Raw genomic sequence first — 22,516 nt, 5'->3', positions numbered from 1 at the left:
GCAAGTCCGCGGATTTCGAGAAAAATGCAAATGGGATTTAAACGGGCTGCATAGATGCTACATCATTGTTTCACCCAGCCCACCAAATGGACTAAAAAAACAAATGCATTGGCTGACATGTGGGCCAGTAGGTCGAAGCCTAAGAAGGCGTTGGATTTACATCCAACAACCGGCATTCTTCTTCAATCTCTCGTCTTCTTCCCCCAGCGCTGCTGGAACCGCCTGCTCCAGCCTTCGGCGTCCAATGGCGTTGTTTTGCGCTCCTCAGCGAAATGCTACCCCGCCGACGGCCAGGCCATCCCTCCACTCCGCACCTCCTGTTATTCTCCGCCGAGTGTAGGCCCACCCCGCACCCGAACCAGTCAAGTTTCGCACTCCTCTCCGTCTGTGACTCCACTACCGCGTCTTCCCCATCTCCGGGTCGTTCCAGTCTGGGGCCTTGCCGTCGTCCACCGCCTCGGTGCACTCGGCGCGTCGTGGTCAACATACAAGAGTCATCAGAAGAGGACTGTACGTGGAGAGCCTGACGGCTGGGACCCACGAGGTCCATGGTCGCACGCAAGGAAAGTTCCTCCTTATTACGCACTGTATGTGTACTGTACGTGGGAAGGGCTTCTGTATTTCGCGAAAAAAACTCCCCCCCCCCGCTGACAGGTCAGACCCACCAGCTATATCTTCGCACGCAAGGAAGTGCCTCCTGTTGGGGAACGTTGCAGAAAAATAAAATTTTTCCTACGGTTTCACCAAGATCCATCTATGAGTTCATCTAAGCAACGAGTCAAGGGGAAGAGTTTGCATCTACATACCACTTGTAGATCGAGTGCGGAAGCGTTCAAGGGGATGGTGATGATGGAGTCGTACTCGTCGTGATTCGGATCACCGATGACCAAGTGCTGAACGGACAGCACCTCCGCGTTCAACACACGTACGGGACGGACGACGTCTCCTCCGTCTTGATCCAGCAAGGAGGAAGGAGAGGTTGAGGAAGGCATCTCCAACGGCAGCACGACGGCGTGGTGTAGTTGGTGCAGCAGTACTCCGATAGAGCTTCGCCAAGCACGTACGGAGGAGGAGAGGTGTTGGGGAGGGGAGGGGCTGCGCCTTGAGTTGTGGTGTTGCAGCCCTCCCCTCACCCCTCTATATATAGGAGGAGAGGGGCAAGGGGGCCGGCCCTCTAGGGGAAACCCTAGAGGGGGGCGGCGGCCAAAGGGTGGGGGGCTTGCCCCCAAGCAAGGGGGGTGCGCCCCCTTTAGGGTTTCCCCCCCAACCCTAGGCGCATGGGCCCAAAGGGGGGGGGCACGCCAAGCCCACTAGGGGCTGGCTGCTATCCCTACGCAGCCCAAGTGGCCCCCCGGGAGGGGTGGTCCCTCCCGGTGGACCCCCGGAACCTTTCCGGTGGTCCCGGTACAATACCGGTATGACCCCGAAACTTTCCGGTGCCCGTTTAACAACTTCCCATATATAAAACTTTACCTCCGGACCATTACGGGACTCCTCGTGACGTCCGGGATCTCATCCGGGACTCTGAACAACATTCGGTAATCACATACTTGTCTTCCTGATAACCCTAGCGTCACCGAACCTTAAGTGTGTAGACCCTACGGGTTCGGGAGACATGCAGACATGACCGAGACTCTCCGGTCAATAACCAACAGCGGGATCTGGATACCCATGTTGGCTCCCACATGCTCCTCGATGATGTCATTGGATGAACCACGATCTCGAGGATTCGATCAAACCCCGTATACAATTCCCTTTGTCAATCGGTATGTTACTTGCCCGAGACTCGATCGTCGGTATCCCAATACCTCGTTCAGTCTCGTTACCGGCAAGTCACTTTATCGTACCGCAATGCATGATCCCGTGACCAAACACTTGGTCAACTTGAGCTCATTATGATGATGCGTTACCGAGTGGGCCCAGAGATACCTCTCCGTCATACGGAGTGACAAATCCCAGTCTCGATCCATGTCAACCCAACAGACACTTTCGGAGATACCTGTAATGCACCTTTATAGTCACCCAGTTACGTTGTGACGTTTGGTACACCCAAAGCACTCCTACGGTGTCCGGGAGTTACACGATCTCATGGTCTAAGGAAGAGATACTTGACATTGGAAAAGCTCTAGCAAACGAACTAACCGACCTTTGTGCTATGCTTAGGATTGGGTCTTGTCCATCACATCATTCTCCTAATGATGTGATCCCGTTATCAACGACATCCAATGTCCATAGCCAGGAAACCATGACTATCTGTTGATCACAATGAGCTAGTCAACTAGAGGCTCACTAGGGACATATTGTGGTCTATGTATTCACACGTGTATTACGATTTCCGGATAATACAGTTATAGCATGAATAAAAGACTATTATCATGAACAAACAAATATAATAATAACACTTTTATTATTGCCTCTAGGGCATATTTCCAACAGTCTCCCACTTGCACTAGAGTCAATAATCTAGTTACATTGTGATGAATCGAACACCCATAGAGTTCTGGTGTTGATCATGTTTCGCTCGCGAGAGAGGTTTAGTCAACGGATCTGCGACATTCAGATCCGTATGTACTTTGCAAATTTCTATGTCTCCATCTGGAACATTCTCACGGATGGAGTTGAAATGACGCTTGATGTGCCTGGTCTTCTTGTGAAATCTGGGCTCCTTCGCAAGGGCAATAGCTCCAGTATTGTCACAGAAAAGTTTGATCGGCCCCGACGCATTGGGTATGACTCCTAGGTCGGCGATGAACTCCTTCACCCAAATAGCTTCATGCGCTGCCTCCAAGGCTGCCATGTACTCCGCTTCACATGTAGATCCCGCCACGACGCTCTGCTTGCAGCTGCACCAGCTTACTGCTCCACCATTCAACATATACACGTATCCGGTTTGTGACTTAGAGTCATCCAGATCTGTGTCGAAGCTAGCGTCGACGTAACCCTTTACGACGAGCTCTTTGTCACCTCCATAAACGAGAAACATGTCCTTCGTCCTTTTCAGGTACTTTAGGATATTCTTGACCGCTGTCCAATGTTCCTTGCCGGGATTACTTTGGTATCTTCCTACCAAACTTACGGCAAGGTTTACATCAGGTCTGGTACACAGCATGGCATACATAATAGATCCTATGGCTGAAGCATAGGGGATGACACTCATCTCTTCTTTATCTTTTGCCGTGGTCGGGCATTGAGCCGAGCTCAATCTCACACCTTGCAATACAGGCAAGAACCCCTTCTTAGACTGATCCATTTTGAACTTCTTCAAAATCTTATCAAGGTATGTGCTTTGTGAAATACCTATGAGGCGTCTCGATCTATTTCTACAGATCTTGATGCCTAATATATAAGCAGCTTCTCCAAGGTCCTTCATTGAAAAACACTTATTCAAGTAGGCCTTAATGCTGTCCAAGAATTCTATATCATTTCCCATCAAAAGTATGTCATCTACATATAATATGAGAAATGCTACAGAGCTCCCACTCACTTTCTTGTAAACGCAGGCTTCTCCATAAGTCTGCATAAACCCAAACGCTTTGATCATCTCATCAAAGCGAATATTCCAACTCCGAGATGCTTGCACCAGCCCATAAATGGATCGCTGGAGCTTGCATACTTTGTTAGCGTTCTTAGGATCGACAAAACCTTCCGGTTGTATCATATACAGCTCTTCCTTAAGATGCCCGTTAAGGAATGCCGTTTTGACGTCCATCTGCCATATCTCATACTCATAGTATGCGGCAATTGCTAACATGATTCGGACGGACTTAAGCTTCGCTACTGGAGAGAAAGTCTCATCGTAGTCAATCCCTTGAACTTGCCGATAACCCTTAGCGACAAGTCGAGCTTTATAGATGGTGACATTACCATCCTCGTGCGTCTTCTTCTTAAAGATCCATTTGTTTTCTATCGCTCGCCGATCTACGGGCAAGTCAGTCAAAGTCCATACTTTGTTTTCATACATGGATTCTATCTCGGATTTCATGGCTTCTAGCCATTTGTTGGAATCTGGGCCCGCCATCTCTTCTTCATAGTTCGAAGGTTCACCGTTGTCTAACAACATGATTTCCAGGACAGGGTTGCCGTACCACTCTGGTGCGGAACGTGTCCTTGTGGACCTACGAAGTTCAGTAGCAACTTGATCCGAAGTACCTTGATCATCATCATTATTTTCCTCTTCAGTTGGTGTAGGCATCACAGGAACATCTTCCTGAGCTGCACTACTGTCCCGCTCAAGAGGTAGTACTTCATCGAGTTCTACTTTCCTCCCACTTACTTCTTTCGAGAGAAACTCTTTTTCCAGAAAGGATCCGTTCTTAGCGACAAAGATCTTGCCCTCGGATCTTAATTAGAAGGTATACCCAATGGTTTCCTTAGGGTATCCTATGAAGACGCATTTTTCCGACTTGGGTTCGAGCTTCTCAGGTTGATGTTTCTTGACATAAGCATCGCATCCCCAAACTTTCAGAAACGACAGCTTAGGTTTCTTCCCAAACCATAATTCATACGGTGTCGTCTCAATGGATTTAGACGGTGCCCTATTTAAAGTGAATGTAGCTGTCTCTAGAGCGTATCCCCAAAATGATAGCGGTAAATCGGTAAGAGACATCATAGACCGCACCATATCCAATAGAGTGCGATTACGACGTTCGGACACACCGTTACGCTGAGGTGTTCCAGGCGGCGTGAGTTGTGAAACGATTCCACATTTCCTTAAGTGTGTACCAAATTCGTGACTTAAGTATTCTCCTCCACGATCTGATCGTAGGAATTTTATCTTTCGGTCATGTTGATTCTCTACCTCATTCTGAAATTCCTTGAACTTTTCAAAGGTCTCAGACTTGTGTTTCATCAAGTAGACATACCCATATCTACTCAAGTCATCTGTGAGAGTGAGAACATAAAGATATCGTCCGCGAGCCTCAACACTCATTGGACCGCACACATCGGTATGTATGATTTCCAACAAGTTGGTTGCTCGCTCCATTGTTCCGGAGAACGGAGTCTTGGTCATCTTGCCCATGAGGCATGGTTCGCATGTGTCAAACGTTTCATAATCAAGAGACTCCAAAAGTCCATCAGCATGGAGTTTCTTCATGCGCTTGACACCAATGTGACCAAGGCGGCAGTGCCACAAGTATGTGGGACTATCGTTATCAACTTTACATCTTTTGGTATTCACGCTATGAATATGTGTAGCACTACGTTCGAGATTCATTAAGAATAAACCATTGACCATCGGAGCATGACCATAAAACATATCTCTCATATAAATCGAACAACCATTATTCTCAGACTTAAATGAGTAGCCATCTCGTATTAAACGAGATCCAGATACAATGTTCATGCTCAAACTTGGCACTAAATAACAATTATTAAGGTTCAAAACTAATCCCATGGGTAAATGTAGACGTAGCGTGCCGACGACGATCACATCGACTCTGGAACCATTCCCGACGCGCATCGTCACCTCGTCCTTCGCCAGTCTCCGCTTATTCCGCAGCTCCTGCTGTGAGTTACAAATATGAGCAACGGCACCGGTATCAAATACCCAGGAGTTACTACGAGTACTGGTAAGGTACACATCAATTACATGTATATGAAATATACCTTTAGTGTTGCCGGCCTTCTTATCCGCTAAGTATTTGGGGCAGTTCCGCTTCCAGTGACCCTTCCCCTTGCAATAAAAGCACTCAGTCTCAGGCTTGGGTCCATTCTTTGACTTCTTCCCGGCAACTGGCTTACCGGGCGCGGCAACCTCTTTGCAGTCCTTCTTGAAGTTCTTCTTACCCTTGCCCTTCTTGAACTTAGTGGTCTTATTGACCATCAACACTTGATGTTCTTTCTTGATTTCAACCTCTGCTGACTTCAGCATAGAAAATACTTCAGGAATGGTCTTTACCATCCCCTGCATATTGTAGTTCATCACAAAGCTCTTGTAGCTTGGTGGGAGCGACTGAAGGATTCTGTCAATGACTGCCTCATCAGGGAGGTTAATATTCAGCTGGGTCATACGGTTGTGCAACCCAGACATCTTGAGTATGTGCTCACTGACAGAACTATTTTCCTCCATCTTACAACTATAGAACTTGTCGGAGATGTCATATCTCTCGACCCGGGCGTGAGCTTGGAAAACTAGTTTCAGCTCCTCGAACATCTCATATGCTCCGTGATGCTCAAAACGCTTTTGGAGCCCCGGTTCTAAGCTGTAAAGCATGCCGCACTGAACAAGGGAGTAATCATCAGCACGAGACTGCCAAGCATTCATAATGTCTTGGTTCTCTGGGACGGGAGTGTCACCTAGCGGTCCTTCTAGGACATATTGTTTCCTGGCAGGAATGAGGATGATCCTCAGGTTCCGGACCCAGTCTGTATAGTTGCTGCCATCATCTTTCAGCTTGGTTTTCTCTAGGAACGCGTTGAAGTTCATGTTGACATGAGCATTGGCCGTTTGATCTACAAGACATATTTGCAAAGGTTTTAGACTAAGTTCATGATAATTAAGTTCTAATCAAATTATGAACTCCCACTCAGATTAGACATCCTCTAGTCATCTAAGTGTTACATGATCCGAGTCGACTAGCCCGTGTCCGATCATCACGTGAGATGAACTAGTCATCATCGGTGAACATTCTCATGTTGATCGTATCTTCCATACGACTCGTGTTCGACCTTTCGGTCTCCGTGTTCCGAGGCCATGTCTGTACATGCTAGGCTCGTCAAGTTAACCCTAAGTGTTTTGATGTGTAAAACTGTCTTACACCCGTTGTATGTGAACGTGAGAATCCATCACACCCGATCATCACGTGGTGCTTAGAAGCGACGAACTTTAGCAACGGTGCACAGTTAGGGGAGAACACTTCTTGAAATTGTTGTAAGGGATCATCTTATTTACTACCGTTGTCCTAAGTAAACAAGATGCATAAAACATAATAAACATCACATGCAATTATATAAAGTAGTGACATGATATGGCCAATATCATATAGCTCCTTTGATCTTCATCTTCGGGGCTCCATGATCATCTTGTCACCGGCATGACACCTTGATCTCCATCATCATGATCTCCATCATCGTGTCTTCATGAAGTTGTCACGCCAACGACTACTTCTACTTCTATGACTAACGCGTTTAGCAATAAAGTAAAGTAAGTTACATTGCGTTCTTCAATGACACGCAGGTCATACAAAAAATAAAGACAACTCCTATGGCTCCTGCCGGTTGTCATAATCATCGACATGCAAGTCGTGAATCCTATTACAAAGAACATGATCTCATACATCACAATTCATCATTCATCACAACTTTTGGCCATATTACATCACATGATCAATCGCTGCAAAAACAAGTTAGACGTCCTCTAATTGTTGTTGCATCTTTTACGTGGCTGCAATTGGGTTCTAGCAAGAACGTTTTCTTACCTACGAATAACCACAACGTGATTTTGTCAACTTCTATTTACCCTTCATAAGGACCCTTTTCATCGAATCCGCTCCAACTAAAGTGGGAGAGACAGACACCCGCCGGCCACCTTATGCAACTAGTGCATGTCAATCGGTGGAACCGGTCTCACGTAAGCGTACGTGTAAGGTTGGTCCGGGCCGCTTCATCCCACAATACCGCTGAAGCAAGATAAGACTAGTAGCAGCAAGAAAGTTGACAAGATCTACGCCCACAACAAAATTGTGTTCTACTCGTGCAAAGAGAACTACGCATAGACCTAGCTCATGATGCCACTTTTAGGGAACGTTGCAGAAAAATAAAATTTTTCCTACGGTTTCACCAAGATCCATCTATGAGTTCATCTAAGCAACGAGTCAAGGGGAAGAGTTTGCATCTACATACCACTTGTAGATCGAGTGTGGAAGCGTTCAAGGGGATGGTGATGATGGAGTCATACTCGTCGTGATTCGGATCACCGATGACCAAGTGCTGAACGGACAGCACCTCCACGTTCAACACACGTACGGGACGGACGACGTCTCCTCCGTCTTGATCCAGCAAGGAGGAAGGAGAGGTTGAGGAAGGCATCTCCAACGGCAGCACGACGGCGTGGTGTAGTTGTTGCAGCAGTACTCCGACAGAGCTTCGCCAAGAACGTACGGAGGAGGAGAGGTGTTGGGGAGGGGAGGGGCTGCGCCTTGAGTTGTGGTGTTGTAGCCCTCCCCTCAGCCCTCTATATATAGGAGGAGAGGGGCAAGGGGGCCGGCCCTCTAGGGGAAACCCTAGAGGGGGGCGGCGGCCAAAGGGTGGGGGGCTTGCCCCCCAAGCAAGGGGGGTGCGCCCCCTTTAGGGTTTCCCCCCAACCCTAGGCGCATGGGCCCAAAGGGGGGGCGCGCCAAGCCCACTAGGGGCTGGCTGCTATCCCTACGCAGCCCAAGTGGCCCCCCGGGAGGGGTGGTCCCTCCCGGTGGACCCCCGGAACCTTTCCGGTGGTCCCGGTACAATACCGGTATGACCCCGAAACTTTCCGGTGCCCGTTTAACAACTTCCCATATATAAAACTTTACCTCCGGACCATTCCGGGACTCCTCGTGACGTCCGGGATCTCATCCGGGACTCTGAACAACATTCGGTAATCACATACTTGTCTTCCTGATAACCCTAGCGTCACCGAACCTTAAGTGTGTAGACCCTACGGGTTCGGGAGACATGCAGACATGACCGAGACTCTCCGGTCAATAACCAACAGCAGGATCTGGATACCCATGTTGGCTCACACATGCTCCTCGATGATGTCATCGGATGAACCACGATGTCGAGGATTCGATCAAACCCCGTATACAATTCCCTTTGTCAATCGGTACGTTACTTGCCCGAGACTCGATCGTCGGTATCCCAATACCTCGTTCAGTCTCGTTACCGGCAAGTCACTTTACTCGTACCGCAATGCATGATCCCGTGACCAAACACTTGGTCACCTTGAGCTCATTATGATGATGCATTACCGAGTGGGCCCAGAGATACCTCTCCGTCATACGGAGTGACAAATCCCAGTCTCGATCCATGTCAACCCAACAGACAGTTTTGGAGATACCTGTAATGCACCTTTATAGTCACCCAATTATGTTGTGACGTTTGGTACACCCAAAGTATTCCTACGGTGTCCGGGAGTTACACGATCTCATGGTCTAAGGAAGAGATACTTGACATTGGAAAAGCTCTAGCAAACGAACTAACCGACCTTTGTGCTATGCTTAGGATTGGGTCTTGTCCATCACATCATTCTCCTAATGATGTGATCCTGTTATCAACGACATCCAATGTCCATAGCCAGGAAACCATGACTATCTGTTGATCACAACGAGCTAGTCAACTAGAGGCTCACTAGGGACATATTGTGGTCTATGTATTCACACGTGTATTACGATTTCCGGATAATATAGTTATAGCATGAATAAAAGACTATTATCATGAACAAAGAAATATAATAATAACACTTTTATTATTGCCTCTAGGGCATATTTCCAACACCTCCTTATTACGCACCAAAAAAATGAATACCCCCTGCTAGCTGGGACCCACCATAGTGGGTGGCTGACTTGTGGGCCTACTAAGTTGACGAGGACGGAGGGCTTTGTCAACTTAGTCAATATGAACAATTCTAGCTCCAGTGACCGTACGATGTCCATCCAACGGCCATAGTGCTTCTTCAACCTCTGGTCTTCTTGCTCCAGCCGCCCAAAGCAGCGCCGGTCGTGCCGCGTGCTCCTGCCTCTCGTGGCCGGCGGTGATGCCGCGGAGGCCTCACCGCCCCCTACTACTCCCACCGCTGGCCCAGGGTATCCCTCTACTCACCCACACCCCCTGTTATTCTGCGGCGACAGCAGCCTCACGCCGCAGCCGAACCAGTAAACCCTCATACTCCTCTCCGCGTGGGCATCCATTGCCGCGTCTTCCCCGGCTCGTCGTCGTCCCCTTCCTAGGCCTCGCCATCATCCACTGCCTTGGTGCTCTCGGCGCGGCGTGGTTAATGTGGTTAACGACCGACTTCCATCGGAAGAGTACTGTACGTGGAGAGGCTGACAACTGGGTCCAAGGCCACAACCCAGTTTTTTTGTGATTTGCCAAGTAAGTCGCTTTGTCAGGCTGGCCGAGAAAATGGCCTATCAGTAATGAGAAATGGGCTGTACATTTTTAAAACACATCGAACCGGCAATTAGTTTCAAATATCTTTTTTTCATTTCGAGATTTTAAATTACACTAATTTTTATGCGTGGAGAATTTGTTGGATTTTATATTGATATACATTTATTTTTTAAATCAGTTTGAATGTGAGTCGAAATTTTGGGATTAAAAACAGTTCGGACCGCACCGAAATATGCAAAAATTCGTATAATTTTTTAACCGTGGCCACAATATGGGCTGTAATGCTAACAAAAAGAATATGGGCTCCAAACAAAACCTTAAGAATTAGCAAATGGGCTGTAAATTATTAGAAATAATGGCAGATGGGTTGTATGCTGTTTTCCGTAGATTTGAGGCTTTCCTAAAAAAGGTTGACGCACAAGTAGTGACTGTTGGATGGCCATCAAACGACCGTCGTGCTTCTTCAATCTCCACTCTTCCTGCTCCAGTCGCTCAAACAAGCGCTGGTGGGACTGCCTGCTCTCTCCTCCCCGCGGCCGGCTGTGCTGCCGCGCAGGCCTCACCGCCCCACCATACTCCCATCGCTGGCCTAGCCATCCCTCTACTCACCCACACCTGCTATTATTCTCCGACGACGGCAAACGAACCAGTAAACCCTCGTTCAGTCATACTCCCCTCCGCATGGGAAACAACTGCGGAGTCTTCCCTGCCTCCGCGTCATTCCCTTCCTAGGCCTCACCGTTGTCCACCGTCCTGGTGCTCTCGGCGCGGCCTGGTCAACATGGTCAACAACCGACATGCATTTGAAGTGGACTGTACGTGGAGAGGCCGACAACTGGGTCCACGGCCGCACGCAAGGAAATGCGTCCTTATTACGTGCAAAATAATGATTCCTCCACCTGACATCGGGGACCCACCAAAAGGGCCTTAGTATTTCGCGAGAAAAACGTTACCGCCGCTGACAGCTCGGACCCACCAGCTATATCTTCGCACGCAAGGAAGTTCCTCCTTATTACACAAAAAAAAAATGAATACCCCCCTGTTAGCTGGGACCCAGTATAGTGGCAGGCTGACTTGTGGGCCTACTAAGTTGACGGGGATGGAGGGCTTTGTCAACTTAGTCAATATGCAAGATTCTAGCTCCAGTGACCGTACGATGTCCATCCAACGGCCGTAGTGCTTCTTCAACCTCTGGTCTTCTTGCTCCAGCCGCCCAAACCAGCGCCGGTCGTGCCTCGTGCTCCTGCCTCCCGTGGCCGGCTGCGATGCGGCGGAGGCCTGACCGCCCCCTACTACTCCCACCACTGGCCAGGACATCCCTCTACTCACCCACACCCCCTGTTATTCTGTGGCGCCGGTAGCCTCACACCGCAGCGAACCAGTGAACCCTCGTACTCCTCTACGCGTGGGCATCCACTTCCGCATCTTCCCCGGCTCCGCGTCGTCCCCTTCCTAGGCCTCGCCGTCGTCCACCGCCCTGGTGCTCTCGGCACGACATGGTCAACGTGGTTAAGGAATGACTTCCATCAGACGTGGACTGTACGTGGAGAGGCTGACAGCTGGGTCCACGACCGCAACAAGGAAGTGCCTCCTTATTACGCGAAAATAATTATTCCTCCACCTGACAGCGGGGACCCACCGGACGGGCCACCATATTTCGCGAAAAAAACGTTTCCCCCCTGACTGCTGGGACCCACCAGCTACACCTTCGCACACAAGGAAGTGCGTCTGGGCAAAAAAAAAACAATTCGCCCCCCTGACTGCTGGGACCCACCAGCTACATCTTCGCACGCAAGGAAGTGCCTGATAGTCAGGACCCACCTGGTCGAAGTGTACGTAGCGTTGTCATTCTAGTCACGAACGTGTACGTACATACTGGTCGATGTAGAGGCACGCACGTGTCGTAGATGTAGAGGAGCGCACGTGTCATAGTAGAGGCGCGCACGTAGCATGTACACGTACGTGCATCGGCGAGGGTGCAAGAAAGAAAATACGGCCACGTACGTACATACGGGCAGGGTCTCGAACGCCTACTCGCGCATACGTACATGGCTGGGTCGGAACGGAGAAACAGAGTTGTCGTCGTGTTCATGGGGAGCCAACCGGCTGGGTCGGAACGGAATGCGTGGTCGTGTTCATCGGGAGGGCTTGGACGGAATAGGCGATGGAAACGAGGCCTGGCGTACCGCACAACGGAGGAAACGGCCTTGTGTTCGACCGGCCACGTTCGAAACGGGGTCCTGTTGATCGGGAGGGGCCTGGCATACTGTAAAACGGAGGAAACAGACCTCCTATGATCGAAACAGGGGTCCTGTTGATCGGGAGGGGTGTGGCGTACCACAAAACGGACGAAACGGACCTCCTACAATCGAAACGGGGGTCCTGTTGATCGGGAGGGGTGTGGTGTACCGCAAAACGGAAGAAACGGACTTGCGTTGGAGCGCTACGGTCGAAACTAGGGGGAGGGGTGTGGCGTACCGCAAAACGGGACTCCATGGGATACTGTTCATATCCACCGTCGACCTCCTCCAGCCTCCACGGGCTACCGTTGACCTCCTCCAGCCTCCACGGGATCCTGTTCATCCAGCCTCCACCGCGCGCTAGCTACTCCACCGGCTACTGTTCAACCACCCCTCCACGGGCACCCCTCCACCGTCTACTGTTCATCCAGCCCTCCACACCACGGGGTCCTGTTCAACCACCCCTCCACGGCCACCCCTCCACCGTCTACTGTTCATCCAACCCTCCACATCACGGGTTCCTATTCATCCAGAGGCAACGCCACCGCTCACTGTTCATCCACCCCCCCGCAACGCTCACTGTTCATCCTAGAGGCAGCATCGATCGGATTCAGTTAGCAGCAGTAGCGAAGGAATCGCTCCACCGGTTCAGTTAACAGCCATCGATCGATCGCTCGGGTTCAGCAACGCGTAGCCTGCAGTGCAATCACCCGGGTTCAGTTAGAGCCCAACGCCTCGCTCGGCTTCAGTTAGAGCCAATGCCTCGCACACACGCGCTTATGTATGAGAGGAACGCGCATTGCTCCGCTCCCGACCTCCCACCGTAACCGGCAACTCCCTGAAATTTTCCTCCCCCTCGCTTCTACCATGGTTTTTTCCGTCATGGACGGCCCAAAGAATGTCATGCAGCTGCGTCTCCGGCCCGCCCAGGACGAAAAGCCCATTTTCTATCATGATTTTTGTCATAGAAGTAGGAGCCCACCACATCTATGATGATACCGGGTTTTGTCACAACTATCGTCATAGAAGTGTCATATGTATGACAGAAAAAAATTCGTTCGGCCCAAAATGTCACGGATGTGTCTTTTTTTTGTAGTGCACTCTCCCGCAACCCTATGGTTGGGTTTTGTCACAATTATCGTCATAAAACTGAGTAAGGGGGTTGTGGCGTATGGGATAAAGGGGACTTGATGCTTTAATGCTATGGTTGGGTTTTACCTTAATGATCTTTAGTAGTTGCGGATGCTTGCTAGAGTTCCAATCATAAGTGCATATGATCCAAGAAGAGAAAGTATGTTAGCTTATGCCTCTCCCACATAAAACTTGTTATTGGTCTAGTAAAGTAGTCAATTGCTTAGGGAAAAATTCACAACTCCTACCACCACTTTTCCACACTCTCTATATTTACTTTATTGCTTCTTTATCTAAACAGCCCCTACTTTTTATTTACACGCTCTTTATTATTTTGCAAACCTATCCAACAACACCTACGAACTACTTCTAGTTTCATACTTGTTCTAGGTAAAGCGAACACTAAGCATGCGTAGAGTCGTATCAGTGGCAGATAGGACTTGAGAGAATATTTGTTCTACCTTTAGCTCCTCGTTGGGTTTGACACTCTTACTCATCGAAAGAGGCTACAATTGATCCCGTATACTTGCTTCACTTATATCTATTTAGAGAGATGACAGGAATTGGTCATTCACATGGTTAGTCATAAAATCCTACATAAACTTGTAGATCGCTGAATATGATATGTTTGATTCCTTGCAATAGTTTTGCGATATAAAGGTGGTGATATTAGAGTCATGCTAGTGGATGATTGTGGATTAGTGGTTGAGGTTTGTGATTCCCGAAGCATGCACATATGGTGAACCGCTTTGTGATGAAGTTGGAGTACAATTTTATTTATTGATTGTCTTCCTTATGAGTGGCGGTCGGGGACGAGCGATGGTCTTTTCCTACCAATCTATCCCCCTAGGAGCATGCGCGTAGCACTTTGTTTTCAATGGCTTGTTGATTTTTGCAATAAGTATATGAGTTCTTTATGACTAATGTTGAGTCCATGGATTATACGCACTCTCACCCTTCCACCATTGCTAGCCTCTCTTGTGCCGCGCAACTTTCGCCGGTACCATACACCCACCATATACCTTCCTCAAAACAGCGACCATACCTACCTATCATGGAATTTCCATAGCCATTCCGAGATATATTGACATGCAACTTTCATCATCATCATATACATGACTTGAGCATTCATTGTCATAATGCTTTGCATGATCATAAGACAACTAGCATGATGTTTTCATGGCTTGTCCTTTTTTGATGTCATTGCTATGCTAGATCGTTGCACATCCGGGTACACCGCCGGAGGCATTCATATAGAGTCATATGTTTGTTCTAGATATCGAGTTGTAATATTGAGTTGTAAGTAAATAAAAGTGTGATGATCATCATTATTAGAATATTGCCCCAGTGAGGAAAGGATGATGGAGACTATGATTCCCCCACAAGTCGGGATGAGACTCCGGGCTTTATGAAAAATAAAAGAGTCCAAAGAAGCCCAAATAAAAAAAAGAGGCCAAAGAAGCCCAAATAAAAAAAAGAGGCCAAAGAAGCCCACCAAAAAATAAAAAAATAATAGAAAAGAGAAAAAAATGAGAGAAAAAGAGAGAAGGGGCAATGTTACTATCCTTTTACCACACTTCTGCTTCAGAGTAGCACCATGTTCTTCATAGAGAGAGTCTCCTATGCTTTCACTTTCATATACTAGTGGGAATTTTGTTATAGAAATTGGCTTGTATATTCCGATGATGGGCTTCCTCAAAATGCCCGAGGTCTTCATGAGCAAGCAAGTTGGATGCACACCCACTTAGTTTTCAGTTTGAGCTTCCATGCACTTATAGCTCTAGTGCATCCGTTGCATGGCAATCCCTACTCACTCACATTGATATCTATTGATGGGCATCTCCATAGCCTGTTGATATGCCTAGTTGATGTGAGACTTTCTTCTCCTTTTTTGTCTTCTCCACAACCACCATTCTATTCCACATACAGTGCTATGTCCATGGCTCACGCTCATGTATTGCGTGAAAGTTGAAAAGGTTTGAGATTATTAAAGTATGAAACAATTTCTTGGCTTGTCATCGGGGTTGTGCATGATTAAATACTTTGTGTGATGAAGATAGAGCATAGCCAGACTATATGATTTTGTAGGGATAAATTTCTTTGGCCATGTTGTTTTGAAAAGACATGATTGCTTTATTAGTACGCTCGAAGTATTATTGTTCTTATGCCAAATCATAGACTATTGCTCTGAATCACTCGTGTCTTAATATTCATGCCATGATTAGACATATGATCAAGATTATGTTAGGTAGCATTCCACATCAAAAATCATCTTTTTTATCATTTACCTACTCGAGGACGAGCAGGAATTAATCTTGGGGATGCTGATACGTCTCCGTCGTATCTATAATTTTTGATTGTTCCATTCCAATATTCTACAACTTTCATATACTTTTGGCAACTTTTTATATTATTTTTGGGACTAACATATTGATCCAGTGCCCAGTGCCAGTTCCTGTTTGTTGCATGTTTTATGTTTCGTAGAAACCCCATGTCAAACGGAGTCCAAACGGAATAAAAATGGACGGAGAATATTTTTGGAATATTTGTGATTTTCCGGAAGAAAAATCAACGCGAGACGGTGCCCGAGGGGGCCACGAGGCAGGGGGGCGTGCCCCTGACCCTCGTGGGCACCCCGTAAGGCAATTGATGATCTACTTTGACCGCAAGGAAGCTAATTTTCGAAAAAAAATCTTGGCCAAGATTTCGATCCAATCAGAGTTACGGATCTCCATATATAAAAGAAATGGTGCCAGGGCAGAATCTAGGAACGCAGAAATAGAGAGAGACAGAGAGACAGATCCAATCTCGGAGGGGCTCTTGCCCCTCCCACGCCATGGGAGCCAAGGACCAGAGGGGAAACCCTTCTCCCATCTAGGGAGGAGGTCAAGGAAGAAGAAGAAGAAGGGGGGATCTCTCCCCCTTGCTTCTGGTGGCACCGGAGCGTTGCCGGGGGCCATCATCATCACCGCGATCTACACCAACACCTCCGCCATCTTCACCAACATCGCCATCACTTCCCCCCTTCTATATTCAGCGGTCCACTCTCCCGCAACCCGCTATACCCTCTACTTAAACATGGTGCTTTATGCTTCATATTATTATCCAATAATGTGTTGCCATCCAATGATGTCTGAGTAGATTTTCGTTGTCCTATCGGTGATTGATGAATTGCTATGATTGGTTTAATTTGCTTGTGGTTATGTTGCTGTCCTATTGTGCCCTCCGTGTCACGCAAGCCTGAGGGATTCCCGCTGTAGGGTGTTGCAATAAGTTCATGATTCGCTTATAGTGGGTTGCTTGAGTGACAGAAGCATAAAACCGAGTAAGAGGGTTGTGGCGTATGTGATAAAGGGGACTTGATGCTTTAATTCTATAGTTGGGTTTTACCTTAATGATCTTTAGTAGTTGTAGATGCTTGCTAGAGTTCCAATCATAAGTGCATATGATCCAAGAAGAGAAAGTATGTTAGCTTATGCCTCTCCCACATAAAACTTGCTATCGGTCTAGTAAAGTAGTCAATTGCTTAGGGACAAATTCACAACTCCTACCACCACTTTTCCACACTCGCTATATTTATTTTATTGCTTCTTTATCTAAACAGCCCCTACTTTTTATTTACATGCTCTTTATTATCTTGCAAACCTATCCAACAACACCTACAAAGTACTTCTAGTTTCATACATGTTCTAGGTAAAGCGAACAATAAGCATGCAGAGAGTCGTATCAGTGGCAGATAGGACTTGAGAGAATATTTGTTCTACCTTTAGCTCCTCGTTGGGTTCGACACTCTTACTTATCGAAAGAGGCTACAATTCATCGTGTATACTTGCGGGTTATCAAAGGACATGTGTTAACTACACAAGGCATAACTGGAACCAAATATAGCCGTACAAACTGGTATTGATGCAGTCGAGCGGCACAATTCCGACTTGCACATAATGAAGAACACATTGTGAATTACTGAAATAAACAAGGCATAAATGATCAGTATAACAACCAAACATAGCCATTTAAAACTAGACAGAGTCTCACTTCAACCAACCTAACAAGCAAATACAGACAAACAGGGCATATGCTTGAAAACTGGACAAATGCTCACTGCAACCAACCTAACAAGCAAATACAGATAAACAAGGCATCTGCTTGAAAACTGGACAAATGCTAAAAAAAGCAACCTAACAACCAAATATAGATAAACAAGGCATCTGCTTGATAACTGGACAAATGCTCACTGCAACCAAACTAAGAACAAAATACATATAAACAAGGCATCGCCTCGATAACTGGAAAAATGCTCACTGCAACCAACCTAACAATCAAACACACATAAATAAGGCATCTAATCACTATAAAAAACCAAATATAGCCATTCGTGAAACTGAAGTGGACAATTCATACTTAAACATCACATAGCCCTATTGAACACTACATTCTTGCATAACTGAAATAATTAAACATGGCACAGTTATAGCACCGCACGACAAATGCTACTATTGAAGGAAATATGCCCTAGAGGCAATAATAAAGTTATTGTTTATTTCCTTATTTCATGATAAATGTTTATTATTCATGCTAGAATTGTATTAACCGGAAACTTAATAACATGTGTGAATACATAGACAAAACAAAGTGTCCCTAGTATGCCTCTACTTGACTAGATCGTTAATCAAAGATGGTTATGTTTCCTAACCATAGACATGTGTTGTCATTTGATGAATGGGATCACATCATTAGTAGAATGATGTGATGGACATGACCCATCCGTTAGCTTAGCATTATGATCGTTACAGTTTCATTGCTACTGCTTTCTTCATGACTTATACATGTTCCTTAGACTATGAGATTATGCAACTCCCGAATACCGGAGGAACACTTTGTGTGCTATCAAAGGTCACAACGTAAATGGGCGATTATAAAGATGCTCTACAGGTGTCTCCAAAGGTGTTTGTTAGATTGGCATATATCGAGATTAGGATTTGTCACTCCGTGTTTCGGAGAGGTATCTCTGGGCCCTCTCGGTAATGCTCCTCACTATAAGCCTTGCAGGCAATGTGACTAATGAGTTAGTTGCAGGAAGAAGTATTACGGAACGAGTAAAGAGACTTGCTGGTAACGAGATTGAACTAGGTATAATGATACCGACGATCGAATATTGGGCAAGTAACATACCGATGACAAAGGGAACAACGTATGTTGTTATGCAGTTTGACCGATATAGATATTAGTAGAATATGAAGGAGCCAATATGAGCATCCAGCTTCCGCTATTGGTTATTGACCGGAGATGTGTCTTGGTCATGTCTACATAGTTCTTGAACCCGTGGGTCCGCACGCTTAACGTTCGATGACGATATGTATTATGAGTTATGTGTTTTTGATGACCGAAGTTTGTTTGAAGTCCCGAATGAGATCACGGACGTGACGAGGAGTCTCCAAATGGTCGAGACATAAAGATTGATATATTGGACCATGCTATTGGGACACCGGAAGAGTTCCGGGAAGTTTCGGGTAGAACCGGAGTGCGGGAGGGGTTACCGGAACCCCCCCCCCCCAGGGGAACTAATGGGCCACGGTGGGCCTTAGTGGAGAGAGAGGAGGGCAGCAAGGGCAGCCCCCCCTTGGAGTCTGAATAGGACAAGGGAAGGGTGGCGGCGCCCCCCTTTCCTACTCCCTCTCCCTCTCCTTCCTTCCCCCTCTCTTCCTTGTGGTGGAATCCTACTAGGACTAGTAGTCCTAGCAAGATTGCTCTCTTGGGGCACGCATAGGGGCCGGTTGGCCTCCCCCTTGCTCCTTTATATAAGGGTGCAGGGGCGCACCCTAGAACACACAAGTTTCTCTTAACCGTGTGCGGTGCCCCCTCCACAGTTACACACCTCGATCATATCATCATAGTACTTAGGCGAGTCGTGCGCCGATAGCATCATCATCACTGTCGCCACGCCGTCGTGCTGACGGAACTCACCCTCGTCCTCAACTGGATCAAGAGCACGAGGGACATCATCAAGCTGAACGTGTGATGAACGCGGAGGTGTCGTATGTTTGGTACTTGATCGGTTGGATCATGAAGAAGTTCGACTACATCAACCGTGTTATTGAAACGCTTCCTCTTTCGGTCTATGAGGGTACGTGGACACACCCTCCCCTCTCATTCCTATGCATTACCTAGATAGATCTTGCGTGATCGTAGGATTGTTTTGAAATTGCCGCGTTTCCCAACAGTGGCATCTAAGTCTATGCGTAGATATTATATGCGCGAGTAGAACACAAAGAGTTGTGGGCGATAATAGTCATACCGCTTACCACCAATGTCTTACTTTGATTCAGCGGTATTGTTGGATGAAGCGGCCCGGACCGACATTACATGACCACGCTCATGAGACTGGCTCTACCGACGTGCTTTTGCACATAGGTGGTTGGCGGGTTTCTGTTTTCCCAACCTTAGTTGAATCAAGTTTGACTACGTCCGGTCCTTGTTGAAGGTTAAAACACCACACTTGACGAAAAATTGTTGCGGTTTTGATGCGTAGGTAAGAACGGTTCTTGGTAGAAGCCCGCAGTAGCCATGTAAAACTTGCAACAACAAAGTAGAGGACGTCTAACTTGTTTTTGTAGGGCTTGCTGTGATGTGATATGGTCAAGACATGATGTGATATAAATTGTTGTATGAGATGATCATGTTTTGTAACAAATTTATCCGGAACTGGCTGGAGCCATATGGTTGTCGCTTTATTGTATGCAATGCAATCGCCATGTAATTGTTTTACTTTATCACTAAGCGGTAGCGATAGTCGTAGTAAGAATAGTTGGCGAGACGACAACAATGGTATGATGGAGATCAAGGTGTCGCGCCGGTGACGATGGAGATCATGACGATGCTTCAGTGATGGAGATCATGAGCAAAAGATGATGATGGCCATATCATGTCACATATTTTGATTGCATGTGATGTTTATCTTTTATGCATCTTATTTTGCTTAGTACGGCGGTAGCATTATAAGATGACCCCTTACTAAATTTCAAGGTATAAGTGTTCTACCTAAGTATGCGCCATTGCTACAGTTTGTCATGCCAAGACACCGTGTGATGATCGGGTGTGATAAGCTCTACGTTCACATACAACGGGTGCAAGCCAGTTTTGCACACGTAGAATACTCGGGTTAAACTTGACGAGCCTAGCATATGCAAATATGGCCTCGGAACACTGAGACCGAAAGGTCAAACGTGAATCACATACTCCCTTCGTCCCAAAATTCTTGTCTTAGATTTGTCTAGATACGAATGTATCTAATACTAAAACGTGACTTGATACATCCGTATTTAGACAAATCTAAGACAATAATTTTAGGACGGAGGGAGTAGTAGATATGATCAACATAGTGATGTTCACCATTGAAAGCTTCTCCATCTCACGTGATGATTGGACATGGTTTAGTTGATTTGGATCATGTGATCATTTAGATGACTAGAGGGATGTCTATCTAAGTGGGAGTTCTTAAGTAATATGATTAATTTAATTTTAATTTATCATGAACTTAGTCTTGATAGTTATTTTGCATGTCTATGTTATTGTAGATCAATGGCCCGTGCTACCGTTCCTTTGAATTTTAATGCGTTCCTAGAGAAAGCTAAGTTGAAAGATGATGGCAACAATTACACGGACTGGGTCTGTAACTTGAGGATTATCCTCATTGCTGCACAGAAGAATTACGTCCTGGAAGCACCGCAGGGTGCCAGGCCTGCTGCAGATGCTACTGATGACATTAAGAATGTCTGGCAGAGCAAAGCTGGTGACTACTCGATAGTTCAGTGTGCCATGCTTTACGACTTATAATCGTGACTTCAAAGACGTTTTGAACGTCATGGAGCATATGAGATGTTCCAAGAGTTGAAATTAATATTTCAAGGAAATGCCCGAGTTGAGAGATATGAAGTCTCCAATGAGTTCTACAGCTGCAAAATGGAGGAGAATAGTTTTGTCAGTGAACACATACTCAGAATGTCTGGGTACCATAACCACTTGACTCAACTAGGAGTTAATCTTCCTGATGATAGTCTCACTGACAGAGTTATTCAATCACTTCCACCAAGCTATAAAGGCTTCGTGATGAACTATAATATGCAAGGGATGAACAAGACTATTCCCGAGCTCTTCGCGATGCTAAAAGCTGCGGAGGTAGAAATCAAGAAGGAGCATCAAGTGTTTATGGTCAACAAGACCACTAGTTTCAAGAAAAAGGGCAAAAGGGAATAAGGGGAACTTCAAGAAGAACAGCAAGAAAGTTGCTGCTCAAGAGAAGAAACCCAAGTCTGGACCTAAGCCTGAAACTGCGTGCTTCTACTGCAAAGGGACTGGTCACTGGAAGCAGAACTGCCCCAAGTATTTGGCGGATAAGAAGGATGGCTAAGTGAAAGGTATATTTGATATACATGTTATTGATGTGTACCTTACTAATGCTCGTAGTAGCGCCTGGGTATTTGATACTGGTTATGTTGCTCATATTTGCAACTCGAAACAGGGGCTACAGATTAAACGAATATTGGCTAAGGACGAGGTGACGATGCACGTGGGAAATGGTTCCAAGGTCGATGTGATCGCCGTCGGCACACTACCTCTACATCTACCTTCGGGATTAGTTTTAGACCTGAATAATTGTTATTTGGTGCCAGCGTTGAGCATGAACATTATATCTGGATCTTGTTTGATGCGAGACGGTTATTCATTTAAATCAGAGAATAATGGTTGTTCTATTTTTATGAGTAATATCTTTTATGGTCATGCACCCTTGCTGACTGGTCCATTTTTGTTGAATCTCGATCGTGATGATACACATATTCATAATATTGAAGCCAAAAGATGCAAAGTTGATAATGATAGTGTAACTTATTTGTGGCACTGCCGTTTGGGTCATATCGGTGTAAAGCGCATGAAGAAACTCCATGCTGATGGCCTTTTGGAATTACTTGATTATGAATCACATGGTGCTTGCGAACCATGCCTCATGGGCAAGATGACCAAAACTCCGTTCTCCGGAACAATGGAACGAGCTACTGACTTAT

Source organism: Triticum dicoccoides, chromosome 7B, assembly GCF_002162155.2.
Source record: "Triticum dicoccoides isolate Atlit2015 ecotype Zavitan chromosome 7B, WEW_v2.0, whole genome shotgun sequence".
Lineage (NCBI taxonomy): Eukaryota > Viridiplantae > Streptophyta > Magnoliopsida > Poales > Poaceae > Triticum > Triticum dicoccoides.
The sequence above is the reverse complement of the archived record's forward strand: the minus strand, read 5'-3'. Positions refer to the sequence as shown.